This window comes from Ostrea edulis, chromosome 6 (genome assembly GCF_947568905.1).
Source record: "Ostrea edulis chromosome 6, xbOstEdul1.1, whole genome shotgun sequence".
Lineage (NCBI taxonomy): Eukaryota > Metazoa > Mollusca > Bivalvia > Ostreida > Ostreidae > Ostrea > Ostrea edulis.
This window is the reverse complement of record NC_079169.1, coordinates 29,032,254-29,044,934: the sequence shown is the minus strand read 5'-3', so window position 1 is coordinate 29,044,934 and position 12,681 is coordinate 29,032,254.

Sequence of the window (12,681 nt, the reverse complement as noted above, 5' to 3'; positions counted from 1 at the left end):
GCAGTACTCGATTCTGATGCTGATCAATTTCTGGAACTACGAGGTTTACAATACCATTATACATAACATCACTATATACACATATGAAATGTACCAATGAAAACTAAATGATTTTGTTTCATATTTGTATTTTCTCTCACCCTAGAACATATATCCCGTTAACTAGTACCATACATTTCTTTTTGAATCAATCAGGATGTCATTTTGTCGTATGATTTAATTACTGTAGTCAGAATATGTGCTTCACCTCTTGTGAAGATTGACATGATCATAATTGTGGCACTATATTGAAGTTTTGGAACATCATTTGTAGAAATTCCCTGCCTTTCCGTTATTCATATTCTATTCGTAGGAGCGCAAAACTACAGGCGAAAAATATGTTCGGAAAAGTTACTTTGCAAAGGTAAGAATACTGTAATGCGTAACCGAATATATCGATATGTGCGTAGCCTTGAAAGCACATACATGTACAGTTATTACCTGAATACAAAACAGCAATGCATACCTTTGAAGGATTTATACTGCGGTCATATATAATGACCGATAAATTGCATAATGATCAAGCAGCACATAAATAAATTGACCAAGGACAGGTCTGTATACTGTTAACAGGCCTGACGTTTATGGCAACGAATTAATTATTTCCGTTGAAGGCAATTTGGTTTAAAATTAGGCCAGTATAACACTTTTAAGACAATTCAAATTTCTAAAATAGTTAAGATTTGATATTCTAGTTTATACATTCAATACATTTTCATTTCCAAAAAGGAAAGTTGATTGATTGTTTGTTTTACCCCCTGTCGAGAATTTTTTACTCATATTTAGACGTCACTAACTGTAGGTGAAGTACCGCAAATTTAGACTAAAGCTTAGCGCTGAAGGCCGTAGTAGTGACGTGCCAACGCCTGCCGCGACATGGGATCTCCGTTCCGTCAGCTACTCCTTGGCATCGCGTTCGTCCTGCGGATTCACCGCTCTACCACCTTAGCTCATACATGTACGCAACTGAATATAGTTTGGTTGGCAGTGTATATGTTTCATGAAATAAAATCATTGCCGTGAACATAAAATTCTAAATGATGTCAATGGAACGCACACAATGTTTGTGAAAATATTTTAGAATCAGGCATCAACCTAGCAGGTCTGCAACTGAATACAGTTGGGAGAAGATGAAACTACAGATAGAATAGCAAACACTGCACAGATGGGGTTTAAGATTTGTTAACAATAAAATAACATGGTTAATAAAGTAATGTATGATCTATTCAAATAGTCAAACAATAATAGTGAAAGACTTATGAAGTCTCGAAATAATAATATCCATGAAAATAGTAATCAAATAATTATTGTGATGGAATGGATTTGTTGTTTGCTGATGATCTGTAAATCTCCGATTTTTTAAATAAAAAACCTCATATCTTGCACATCAATCTAATCATCCCTGTAAGTGAACGGATCAGTTAGTGGATGTACAGGCTGACACTAAACAAAACAACTTTTGATCAGTGAAATCAGTGGTTCAGTAGAGCGTAACATGTCACTTGGATTTTTTTTTATTTTCACTCACACCATCCATCGGTGGTACATGAGGTACAATAAATGATAAAACTAGTGTTCGCGAACAATAAGAGGGCTTTCCACCCTCTATGATTTATTAAAAAAAATAAGAATGTTGTATGTGATGTAAAAAAAAATCTAGAGGACTGAATGTAGTGTTTTGTAAAGGAGGGGTTAATTTCTTAACTTTGCAACCTCAGAATTTCTATCTTAAAATTTTTAAAAAGCATAAAAACCTATTGATGACCTTGAACTTTGACCTTGACCTAAAATTTAAGGTCATTGATTTAAGAGGGCAAATTGAAACATTCCCTGATTATCTTGAATAGTATCCAAGATAATAAAGTTGAAACATTTTAAAGGATCACAAAGGGGATGCAAATGTTTGAAAAAGGTTCTAAAGGTCCCTATAGGGTCAAATAACAGTTATTGTATTTGAAAATTCTCTAAAAGACCTTAAAAATGAAGAAAAAAAACCTTTCATGATGATTTTGACCTTTGATCTTATTTTGAAGGTCAAAGGTCATGGGTCTTAATGCAAGTGCTCCCATGTTTCTATCTATATCAATGTAAAAGTTATAGGCTTAAATAATGGTATTCGAGACTTTCAAAAGCAATAACTATGTTTAAGGGTCCTTGGATCCCTAAGATTAGTCTCTCACTGCAAGAGTGGTCTAATGTTATTTCATCAGCGAAGGTTTTGTGTCTCTAAGATTTTTGGTTTAGAAAGAGTAGTACTAATAAGCTTTTTAACTCGAGCCATTTTCATTCAAAGAAAGGTCAAAGTTCATAATTTTAATCAGCTACTAAGTACATTGAAACCAATTAGGATGTCAATACTTATGCAACTCAGATTTTAAGGGTATCTCCTGCAAGAGAGAGGGTATGAAATATGTAATTTTCTCGTATTTTTGGATGACCTTGACCTTTGACATTGACCTAATATTCAATGTCAAAGGTCATTGACCATTCCGGTTAGTCACATGCCTCTACGACCAATTATTCTTGAGTTTGACATGTTTTATGTAGAAATCGTAAGACGTAAGGGGCGATGACTCTAATAAAGGGTAATTCAATCCCTTCGTTTAATGCACCTATCAATTCTATTAAATGACCTCTATATTTCAGTAAAGGTTTGATGCTCATTGCATTTACGGTTAAAGAGGAGTAGTGCTAACAAGGATTTTTACGTAGTCTAATAACTCCGTAAAGGGTCAAAGTTCAATCACACAGGGTGATATGTAATCGTTTATTAAGAAGTACAATATTTATAGGTTATAGACTTTGTATGGGAAAATATGACGACCGAGTTTTTTGGCGCGTAGACGGACCGAGCTTGCGAGGTCCGTTCGCGACAAAAAACGAGGTCGTCATATTTCCCATACAAAGTCTATAACCTTTTTATTATATACTTTCAATTTCATTTAGAAACTAACAATAATTTTATTTTTAACAATAACTTTATCGGTTTAACTGAGTAAAAGATGAAAAACACGAAAAGTTTGAAAATTAACGGCGTAGAAATTTGATTGTGACGTAATGTTTGCGGGTCGGAATGTTTCCGGGCATATATCGTGTGATATATGCCCGCAAACTTTTAAAGAAAAAAGAAGAGATGAAATTGAAAGTATATAATAAGATGAACTATAAAGTCTTTCAATAAGTCTTAGGACCAACATTTTTTTTTTTTTTTTGATTGCAGGAAAATAATAATAAACGGAACAATAACAATAGGACTTTCCACAGAAAGGTGGAAAGCCCTAATAAAACACAAATGACAGAGCTTACGAAATTGTGTCAGAGACATATATAATATATGACTTTGTGGTTGTACCTATGATTTTTTACTGCGAAATTCTGCTATAACAAGTTCCGCAATAGTGAACCGCGTCATCAATTTCCATGACGTTACTAACTCTTTTGACCAGATTTTTACTGATAATCCATTTCCTCTCAGGCGTTCATTCGTCCGATTCGAGCATCTTCCATTCCTATACTAGATTTATCATTAATGCACAATTGCACAACTCACCTTTGATATATTTCCTTCTTCATTTCAGAGCTTACCTGAATCGAACTCAAAACTGTACTTCTAATCGTTGCTCCGTGACGTCCTGCAACGTCATCTTTTTTGTCTTATCTGTCTTCTGCAAATGATTGCTGCTCAACGAAGCAATACGTTACGTCCCAATTTAACAAGTGTAATGATGTAACTACACTCAATTTCAACATTTAAAATCTATTTTGTTTTAGCGTCAGTGAGACATGACAACAAACATTATATATAGTACTTTGTTAGTAAATTACCCGACATGCTCCATGACACCATTTTTACAGCATTGAATTTTAAATGAATTGAAATTTATCATGTTTCATTTTTTTAAAAATCGAATTATTCAGATTTATTGTTAAACTATGTCTACCGAGTTCAGTTATGATATGCCAAAAATCTACGTATCTTTTTAAATGACCCTCGTATAACTTTAACGATCGATAGACCATTCTATCTACGCCCATGCGGAAATGGGTGTACATCCCGTACGTAACCTTGACTGGTCCTCTCAGAGAGATTACAGAATAGGCTGGACCATTCTATGAACAGAAATACTGCCTGTGCAAGTCGGCCGACAGGTGGCGGTTATCCGGAAACGCATAAAACGGAAGTACATTTGTAGCGACAAAAAACCACTCAGCAATAAAACGTTTCCCCCTCCAATATATATGAGGGGGAAAAATAATGAAATATATGTAAAGAACTAGCAAGAGTACCGCAAACAATACATAATACGCCCGTAAAAATGCTTACACAGGTAGGCCTATAGGGTGTTTTTCTTAAGCCATAATTGTGGAAAGAAGGTGTTGCACGTCTCATGTTAATTTCCCTAAAGGTGTTGCATGAAAGATCTATAAAATTAAGTTATTCAAATATATCATAAAACATTTGTGAAAATAAGTTTTAAAAATGTGTATTGACAAAAATTAGCCAAAGTAATTCGAGTTTAAATTAAGCAACAAACGATTTATATGATTTTTAGCGTTAAAATGGAGGGGTATCCTCGAATTTCAGAAAAACTGCCTCCGTGAAACAAAATAAATTTAGCATGAATATGTTCTTCGATTTTTCCGTTAAAACACTGTAGCTCTGAAATTTTGTTTCACAGGGGCATTTTTTGTAAAAATCAAAAAATCGAAACTTCACTAATATTATTTTCATCTTAACCTATACGTTAATTTTCCCTAGAAAGTTTTGAGCTAAGTACTACGTGGTTCAGTGGATAAGGTCGTCGAATTTGATATATAAAGATGAGTCGTTTTTAAAATGACCAAATTCGAATCCCTCACGAACACAATTTTTTTTTCATATCACGTTTTCCATCTAGATTTTTTTCTTAATTGAAACACACTTCTAGTGTTTATAAATATTCCAGGTCAAATCTCTGTTTATTACAATGTGCCGAGATTGAAATAAGCTTCTAACCTGGACACTGTTTAGTTTGTGAATAGGATTCGCTGCATATACACGCCGAATACAGCATGCAATACCTGTGTTTTAATAGTGAAGGTTGCTAATAAAAACTTGTATGTTTTTCTGAATGAAAGGTGTTGACAAAGGCGTAATATGGTGTCTTTCAGGAAAAACCATTGTGGACTTTGCAAAGTTCTGAAAGAAAAACTTTAAGGCCAAACAAGGGAAATAACCGTTAAACAGTTTGAGTGGATAGGATGTTGTGTATTCCAGTAGCATATAGCTATGGTGAATTAATGTTTTCAGATGCATGTACATATAATAATGTTGAACGGTATTAATGCGTATTACACTTCCCATATTTTGTTTGTGGTCAAAGTCATGTACAGTTGCTAACTGTTGGTTGTAGAAAATAATACATACGAATGTAAGAGTACATGTATAAGACTTTAGTAGTATAGAATATTAAATATTTGATACACTCGTAACATGTAACTTAAAGATTGTTTATTCAGATACTACATCAAAGAATGGCATTCACACCTTAAATTAAATTCAGATAAAAAACTAAGTTGCTTTTCCACTTTTAAACAAAACTTTGGTTTTGAAAATTATTTGAGATCAATTAAAAATTTTGAGCAAAGGAGAAGTCTAACACAATTCCGTATATCAGTTCAAAGACTAAATATTGAAAGGGGACGTTACCAAAAAATCCATCAGCACGAGAGATTTTGTCTAAGATGCAACAACAATTCAGTGGATGACGAAAAACATTTTTTTATTCTCATGTAGTCATTTATCAGAAGAAAGGGTTATTTTATTCCAAATGATAGACAAATCATGTAAGAATTTTGTAAAGATGGACAGTGATCAAAAGCTTATCTGGCGAATGACCAATGAAGATGAAAATATCCTCATCCAAATTAGTAAGATGATTTTAAACAGTGGGATATAATACTACAAATGTTACATTTCATTGCATTATGCACATTTTCTTTCTTTTTCATATTTTACACTTGTAAGCTGTCAGTCAGTTCAACGTCACGAGTGTTGGCACCGAGCTCCGATTAGGGAAAATTCCCGCTTCGGTGCAACACCCTCTTTGCTTCAGGTAGTATCAGGCTGTGGCATACTTTCTTTGCATAATATGAATAATAGCTCTTGGCTCAAAACTGTGACAGAGGCAGATAAGACAAACCAAGAGTTCTGTGTGTAAAATATTTTCCCAAATTTGACCAAGTTCAACAACCCCTCAATATTCAAAACATCAAAGAAAATTAAAAATTGTTGGGAATCAAAATCCTTGCACTATGCACATCTTCAAGTTATTTACAAATACCATATAATTTCTAAACTTTGAGAGGAATTGTAAGGACAAACCATGTCCTTTATGTAATATTATATTTCCTCAAAATGGACAACAACGTGTAATTTTCTTAAAATTGAAGAAAACCGAAATCCTTGCCACATTCACATCCTCCATGCCCATACAAATACTTTGTAAAATAAGAAGGTCCTCACTTGAAAACTGTGGAAGGAAAAATGAAAGACAAATTATGTACTATCTATGCCATAATCCCATTGAAGAAAATCAAAATCCTAATTACTACATACTCACTTTCGATACATGTACCCATATAAACATTTGTAAAATAAGAAGGTTTTCACTTGATAACTGTGGGAGGAGTTCACCGAACAAATCATTATATTCTCTTTGTAATATTTTCTTAAAATGGACCAAGTTCAGCAACCTGTATTAATCTTAAAATTGAAGAAATTAAAATCCTTGCCACATGCACATCTTCAATATCCTTACAAACACTCTGTAAAACAAGATGGTCCTCACTTGAAAATTGTAGGCGGAGTTTGCCGGACAAATTATGTACCCTCCATATAACAATAATTTTCAAATAAAGAGGCACAACTCCTGCAAGAAAGGTCAAAATGGATCAAAATTGCAATATTATCTAGAATGATAAAAAAAAAAGGCACCTAGCAAGTTTCAGCTTCATAAGTGACAGAGAAATTAAATTAGAAACAAAAAAACCCTAACGGACGGACAGACGGACGGACGTACAGACATCGCCGAACCATGATATGTCCCGTCTAATGACGGGCGTATAAAACGTACCCTTCTCTTTAGGATATTCTATTTTCACAACATAATATATTCATAATCAAATTTCATGCAAACGGAATTTCTCATCTATTTTAACATGTTTAAGAAGTTTCAAAACCATTATTTTCGCAAAATTTTACTTGGTAATTAATTTTAAGCCAAGGTATCTCAAGGACAAGTGCTGCTTACTGCTGCTATTGGTATAATGGTGTGTCATGTGATTATTGAAGTAAGCGGAAGCTTTAATCGCGTGACCTTGGGGACTTCCCGTACGACGTAAAAACAGTGTGTCTAGAATGCATGCACTTTTGGAAAATTAGAGATATATATTCTGATTAGTTTTGCCATTTTAGTCTTATCTTTTTTTGTACCTTGTGTATATCAATGAACATTAACATTGAAAAATCTTGCATAAATACAGGCATATTTAGTGTAACCAGCAACTGCTCATCTCTAGCAGACGATATCGCATGTATCGATATCTCATATGTGGCGGTTTTCATTCAATGCCCAGAAATCGTGCATTTTGTGAATCCGTGCCAAGGGTTACAAACTTAACAAGGATTGTTGACGGAAATTAAGTGATTCCACGACCCCTTGTTCTGCTAGGGATTGAACTTGCACTCTCATATATTATGTTCTAATTCACTACTTCAAACGAACATAAATTATTTATAAATTAAAACTCAAACACATATCTATATAGGAACTGGTTTGCCTGTGCTAGTGCAACAGCGATTTATTGCATATGCAGGAAAAATATGTACATCAATACTGTTTTACTCTTCAAGTATAAAACAATTCCAGATGCAAACGCAACATAAAATCAAATAATTAGAAATTTTGAAGAGAGGGTAAGGGAGGGGGAGCTGGTTGCACGTAGAGCAGCAAAACATCGAATGCCTTCAATTTTTCATATCTGGACACAGGCAAACTACCGTACGAGTTCATTCAACTCTTTGTATCAGAAGCCTCATACTACTAATAACACACAGGAAATAAACTCTAACACGTACGTGTTTACCTTACCATTTATAAATATATGAATTTTAATTAGCATGCCGGAGGGGAAAAAATCATACTACATTGTACGCATCTAACGATGCTGGATCGAACTATCTTAATGTATGAAATAATTTTAGAATACATGTCAAGTGTAGTCGAGTGCTTAGTAAAAATGAAGGTGTTGTCATGATTCCGAGCACATAGATATGGGTGCAAATTTGACACGAAGCTAAACTAAACAAATGGTCAGTAGCTGAAAAATTTCAGGTGAAAACCTACATATTTATAGTCCAGCAAAAAGTCTGTAGCTGAGAGGGAAGGCGGGGGCCCCAGATGTAAGGTAGATTTTAGCTGAGAGGGAAGGCGAGGCCCCCAGATGTATGATAGATTTTAGCTGAGATGCCCCCCCCCCCCCCCCCCCCCCGAGGTAAGGTAGATTTTAGCTGAGAGGGAAGGCGGGGCCCCCAGATGTAAGGTAGATTTTCAAAGAAGGATAGACAGAGTTCTTGATGTTGCGCAGTTACTTTGATGGGGTTTGGGTGGTGCGTATTTAGCCCAAATAAGAAAAAAATCAAAACGAGAAAGGGGGCACCTGCTAAGGGCATGTTTTGTGCACTAGCACCAGTATGTATGGAATAATTGGATTACACGTAATTTAGGGTCATAATTTATCACCTACATATACACCAATATGAAATACATGTATTGACATAAAAGGAATATATGATTTTTCATTAGTCTGTCATAATCTGACTTTGATGTATACCCACTACCCACATGTTTCAGAACAAAACAACTTGTCTCCTGCCACCTATCACACTATTACAGGCCAGTCGTACTTCCCATAGTTACTTCCCATAGTTCCCTACGGTTGTCATGAGTAATGGAATAATCTTTCTGCATCTGACTGCCAACATTTTATTTAGATGGGATATTTGTGAAAGTCTCTTCACTGTAATTCCTATCAAATCCGAAATAGATGTCCGCAAATCGTTATTGGATGACTTTGTCACATGGATCCTCGATCTCTTCCAAAGAATGTCTACCTTCATTCTTGGTGGGAAATTTCCAAAAAAAAAATGAGGGTTCATTCCTGATGTCATCAATGTTTTACCTATCTGTAACCTTACTGATTACTTAGAAACCTGGCTAGTGAACAGGATTCTTCTAAGTATCTACACAATACAGAGCACAACGGAATCTCCGATTGATAAACGACAGTGAATTTCACCGTCCCCAGTCTACGTCCAACATCAGAACCCCTGTTTCATTGGACTATTCCGTCAAATTCATTTTCACCGTCCCCAGTCTATCATCCAACATCAGAACCCCTGTTTCATTGGACTATTCCGTCAAATTCATTTTCACCGTCCGCAGTCTATCATCCAACATCAGAACCCCTGTTTCATTGGACTATTCCGTCAAATTCATAGGAAATTACCTAATACCCCTGAACAAACTTCAAATATCTTCAGATTCTGTGAGCCATCTTTCTAGATATCTTTAAACACCTGACATGTTCCTGCTCACTGACTCCGGGTTGGATGAAATCTCAAACAATCTCGATACATGTACAGAATGTATAATCTTTGTGCTATGACCAATGATGAAAATTTTCTTTTTCTCCTTGGACGCAATTCTCTTCCACGGATTCCAGAAACAGACATAAGATCTCTTCACCTGTTTAACAACCGCTGTATAAGAAACTCATACTACAACCAGGCTATCAAATGTGCTAGATAGTGAGTAGATAGTGTCAGAAAGTTAACTTCATAAATTTGTAAACAAAACAGGTACCTTTTCTTTTTATTGCATTCTTTCTTTTTGCTTTCACTCTGACATTTGTATGACATGTTTTAGCATTATGTTCTGTATACTTAAATGTATTATTCATAACTGTATGCGTTTCATGTCCCTTCGAATATAATTGCATAATCCTTGCAGAAGGGAAATTAAACATGAATGAATGGCCATGGATTATATATATTTTAGTGATTTGTATAATTGTTTGTATTTGACCTTATATCTATGTTGTAGATCCGAAACTTTTAGGTATCGGGTGTTGTTGAAACTTAATGCTTATATATATATATATATATATATATATATATATATATATATATAAGGCTCATAACAGGGTTCCATTAAGACCCCTTACAATGAATTACAATAATATTGTAATATTCATAATTTAATCGAATGTTTCTTAAAATTACATATTTGCCAATTTATCTGTATAACACCTTTGCATTCCTGTAGTAATTACTTATTCCATATTTATCATTCAAAATGTTATTAACATTATATAGCTATTCGCCAAACTTGCCTTGTATTCACTCAGTCAGGACTGACCAAAGCTTGGAATTGTAAACAGAGGGTCATAGGCACTCTTCGTCACCAGTACTTTGGCATAGGGGTCTATTTTCCGTTTCAAAAGTCGGCCGTACAATTTAGCCAGTATATTTACGAGGTGTTGAGGACCCTTTAAAATTGCAATAAAACGTCTTCATTTTTAAAGTACCCCAATATATATGAATAAAAAAATGTATAGAACATTTGAAAAAGATCGAAGACTAGGAAATTCTATATTCATAATTCATTACTGTGTTCCCATGCAAATTTTAAAATGTTTAAGAAAGTATGGAACCAGTATTTCCATAAAATTTAACAAGCTGATTTAAGCCAACATATCTCAAGGACAACTACTGCTTACTGCTACTATTAGTATACCTGTAAATGGTGTGTCATGTGATTGGAGTACGCGGCCACTTGCTCCAAGGCTTTGACCGCGTGACCCTGCGATGCAAATCCCTGCAGGATGTCAACAGCGTGTCTAGAATACAAACAATATTGTAAAGGTAAAGATATACACGAGGGTTTTCCATACAGCCTTAATTCTAGAAATAAGAAATAAACGTTATCTTTATCTTTCAATTCATGAACTTTGAAATTGTGTGATAGGTTAGATTTCTATCACTCGCATTTTCCTGAAAAGTATGCTCAGCCCGATTCTTTTTTTTTTCTAAACAAAACACACGACTGAAAAATAGATGTCCATGATCTAAACACGGGACAACCCTCGTGTATTCTGATTACTTTTGCATAATTGAATGGAGTCATTCGATGATTCTAATAACTTTGCGGATCACATTTACACAGTAGAGATAACACACCACTATTGTCTACAAACAGATACCGGGGAATTCAACACGACGGTACACCCAACACGGCGGTACACCCGTACTATGGGTATTTTCCAGGGATAAAATGCGATGGTAATATTAATAAAAGGAATTATGGTAGTATCAAACAGATAATAAAAAATTTTACTCGAATTTTTTTTTTTTTTACTGTGCATGGTATTAAAGAAATATATCCTACATTTTTTTTTGTTCACATGGTTTAAAATATAGGGCAACAAACCCCAGTCAGAAGAGTGTATAATTAAACATTCGTGATAAGAGAATGCATTGTGTAAAAAAAAAATATCTAGAAATTTTACAAAAATTAATAATATGTACTAGTTATGCATGTAAACCTGACCTATTTTGTTACTAAATCTCAACAAAATGTATTTTAATTGGTATATTTATTGTTGGTTGTATATTGTTTAACGTCCCGCTCGAGATTGATATATTTGTATACAACCCGATGTTCATTATACATATTTGTAACATACATGGTTCGTCAATAGCAAATCGTAAACGCAAAATGCTACATGTATAAGATCTCTTAAAAGGAAATGTATACTTAATATTTTTGGGGGGAAATTAACATATTGAACAAAATAATACAGAAATTGATATCTTTTAAAAAGAAAAAGAAAAGATCAACTTAGGATTTTGGATATTTTGGACTTTTTAGAAAATTTGACTAAGAAAACATCGACACATTCCGCTAATGACGTCATCATATCTGATCTTTAACCTAAAGATATGACCTTGACGTTCACGTTAAGACTGCTAATACATGTGTCCAAATATCAGGTTTCTACTAGTATAACACAATGTCAATGGTTTCTAGTATATTTTAGTAAAGTTTAAACACAAAGTCACAGACTCTAAGAGTTCAACCTTAGTACAAGTTCTAAATCACCAGCACTGGGAGGCGTCTAGTTAGTAACATTAGTACAAGTTCTAAATCACCAGCACTGAGAGGCGTCTAGTTAGTAACGTTCATAGTGAATCGTATGTAGTAATCTCTCAAATGTTCACAAGTCACAAAATCTATACCCGGGTCATGGGTACTGTCCGTTACTATCAACAACTAGAAAGAGTTCCGAGTCAAGGACGACACACTCTCAACTGTTTCGCAATGTCATAATTAATCTAATTATTAAAAAAACATCATATTCTACACAGCTTTTGTAAACATATATTAATTATGTACTGAAAAGGTTAATCAGTGACCTGGTATCTAAAGAAAAGATGTTTTGACATAAATGGCATTTCCCTTTCACATCAAGAGAAGACAATTATATATGCAGATTAACAGAGGACGTTATATTGACAAGGTTCTCAAGGACATAGAACTA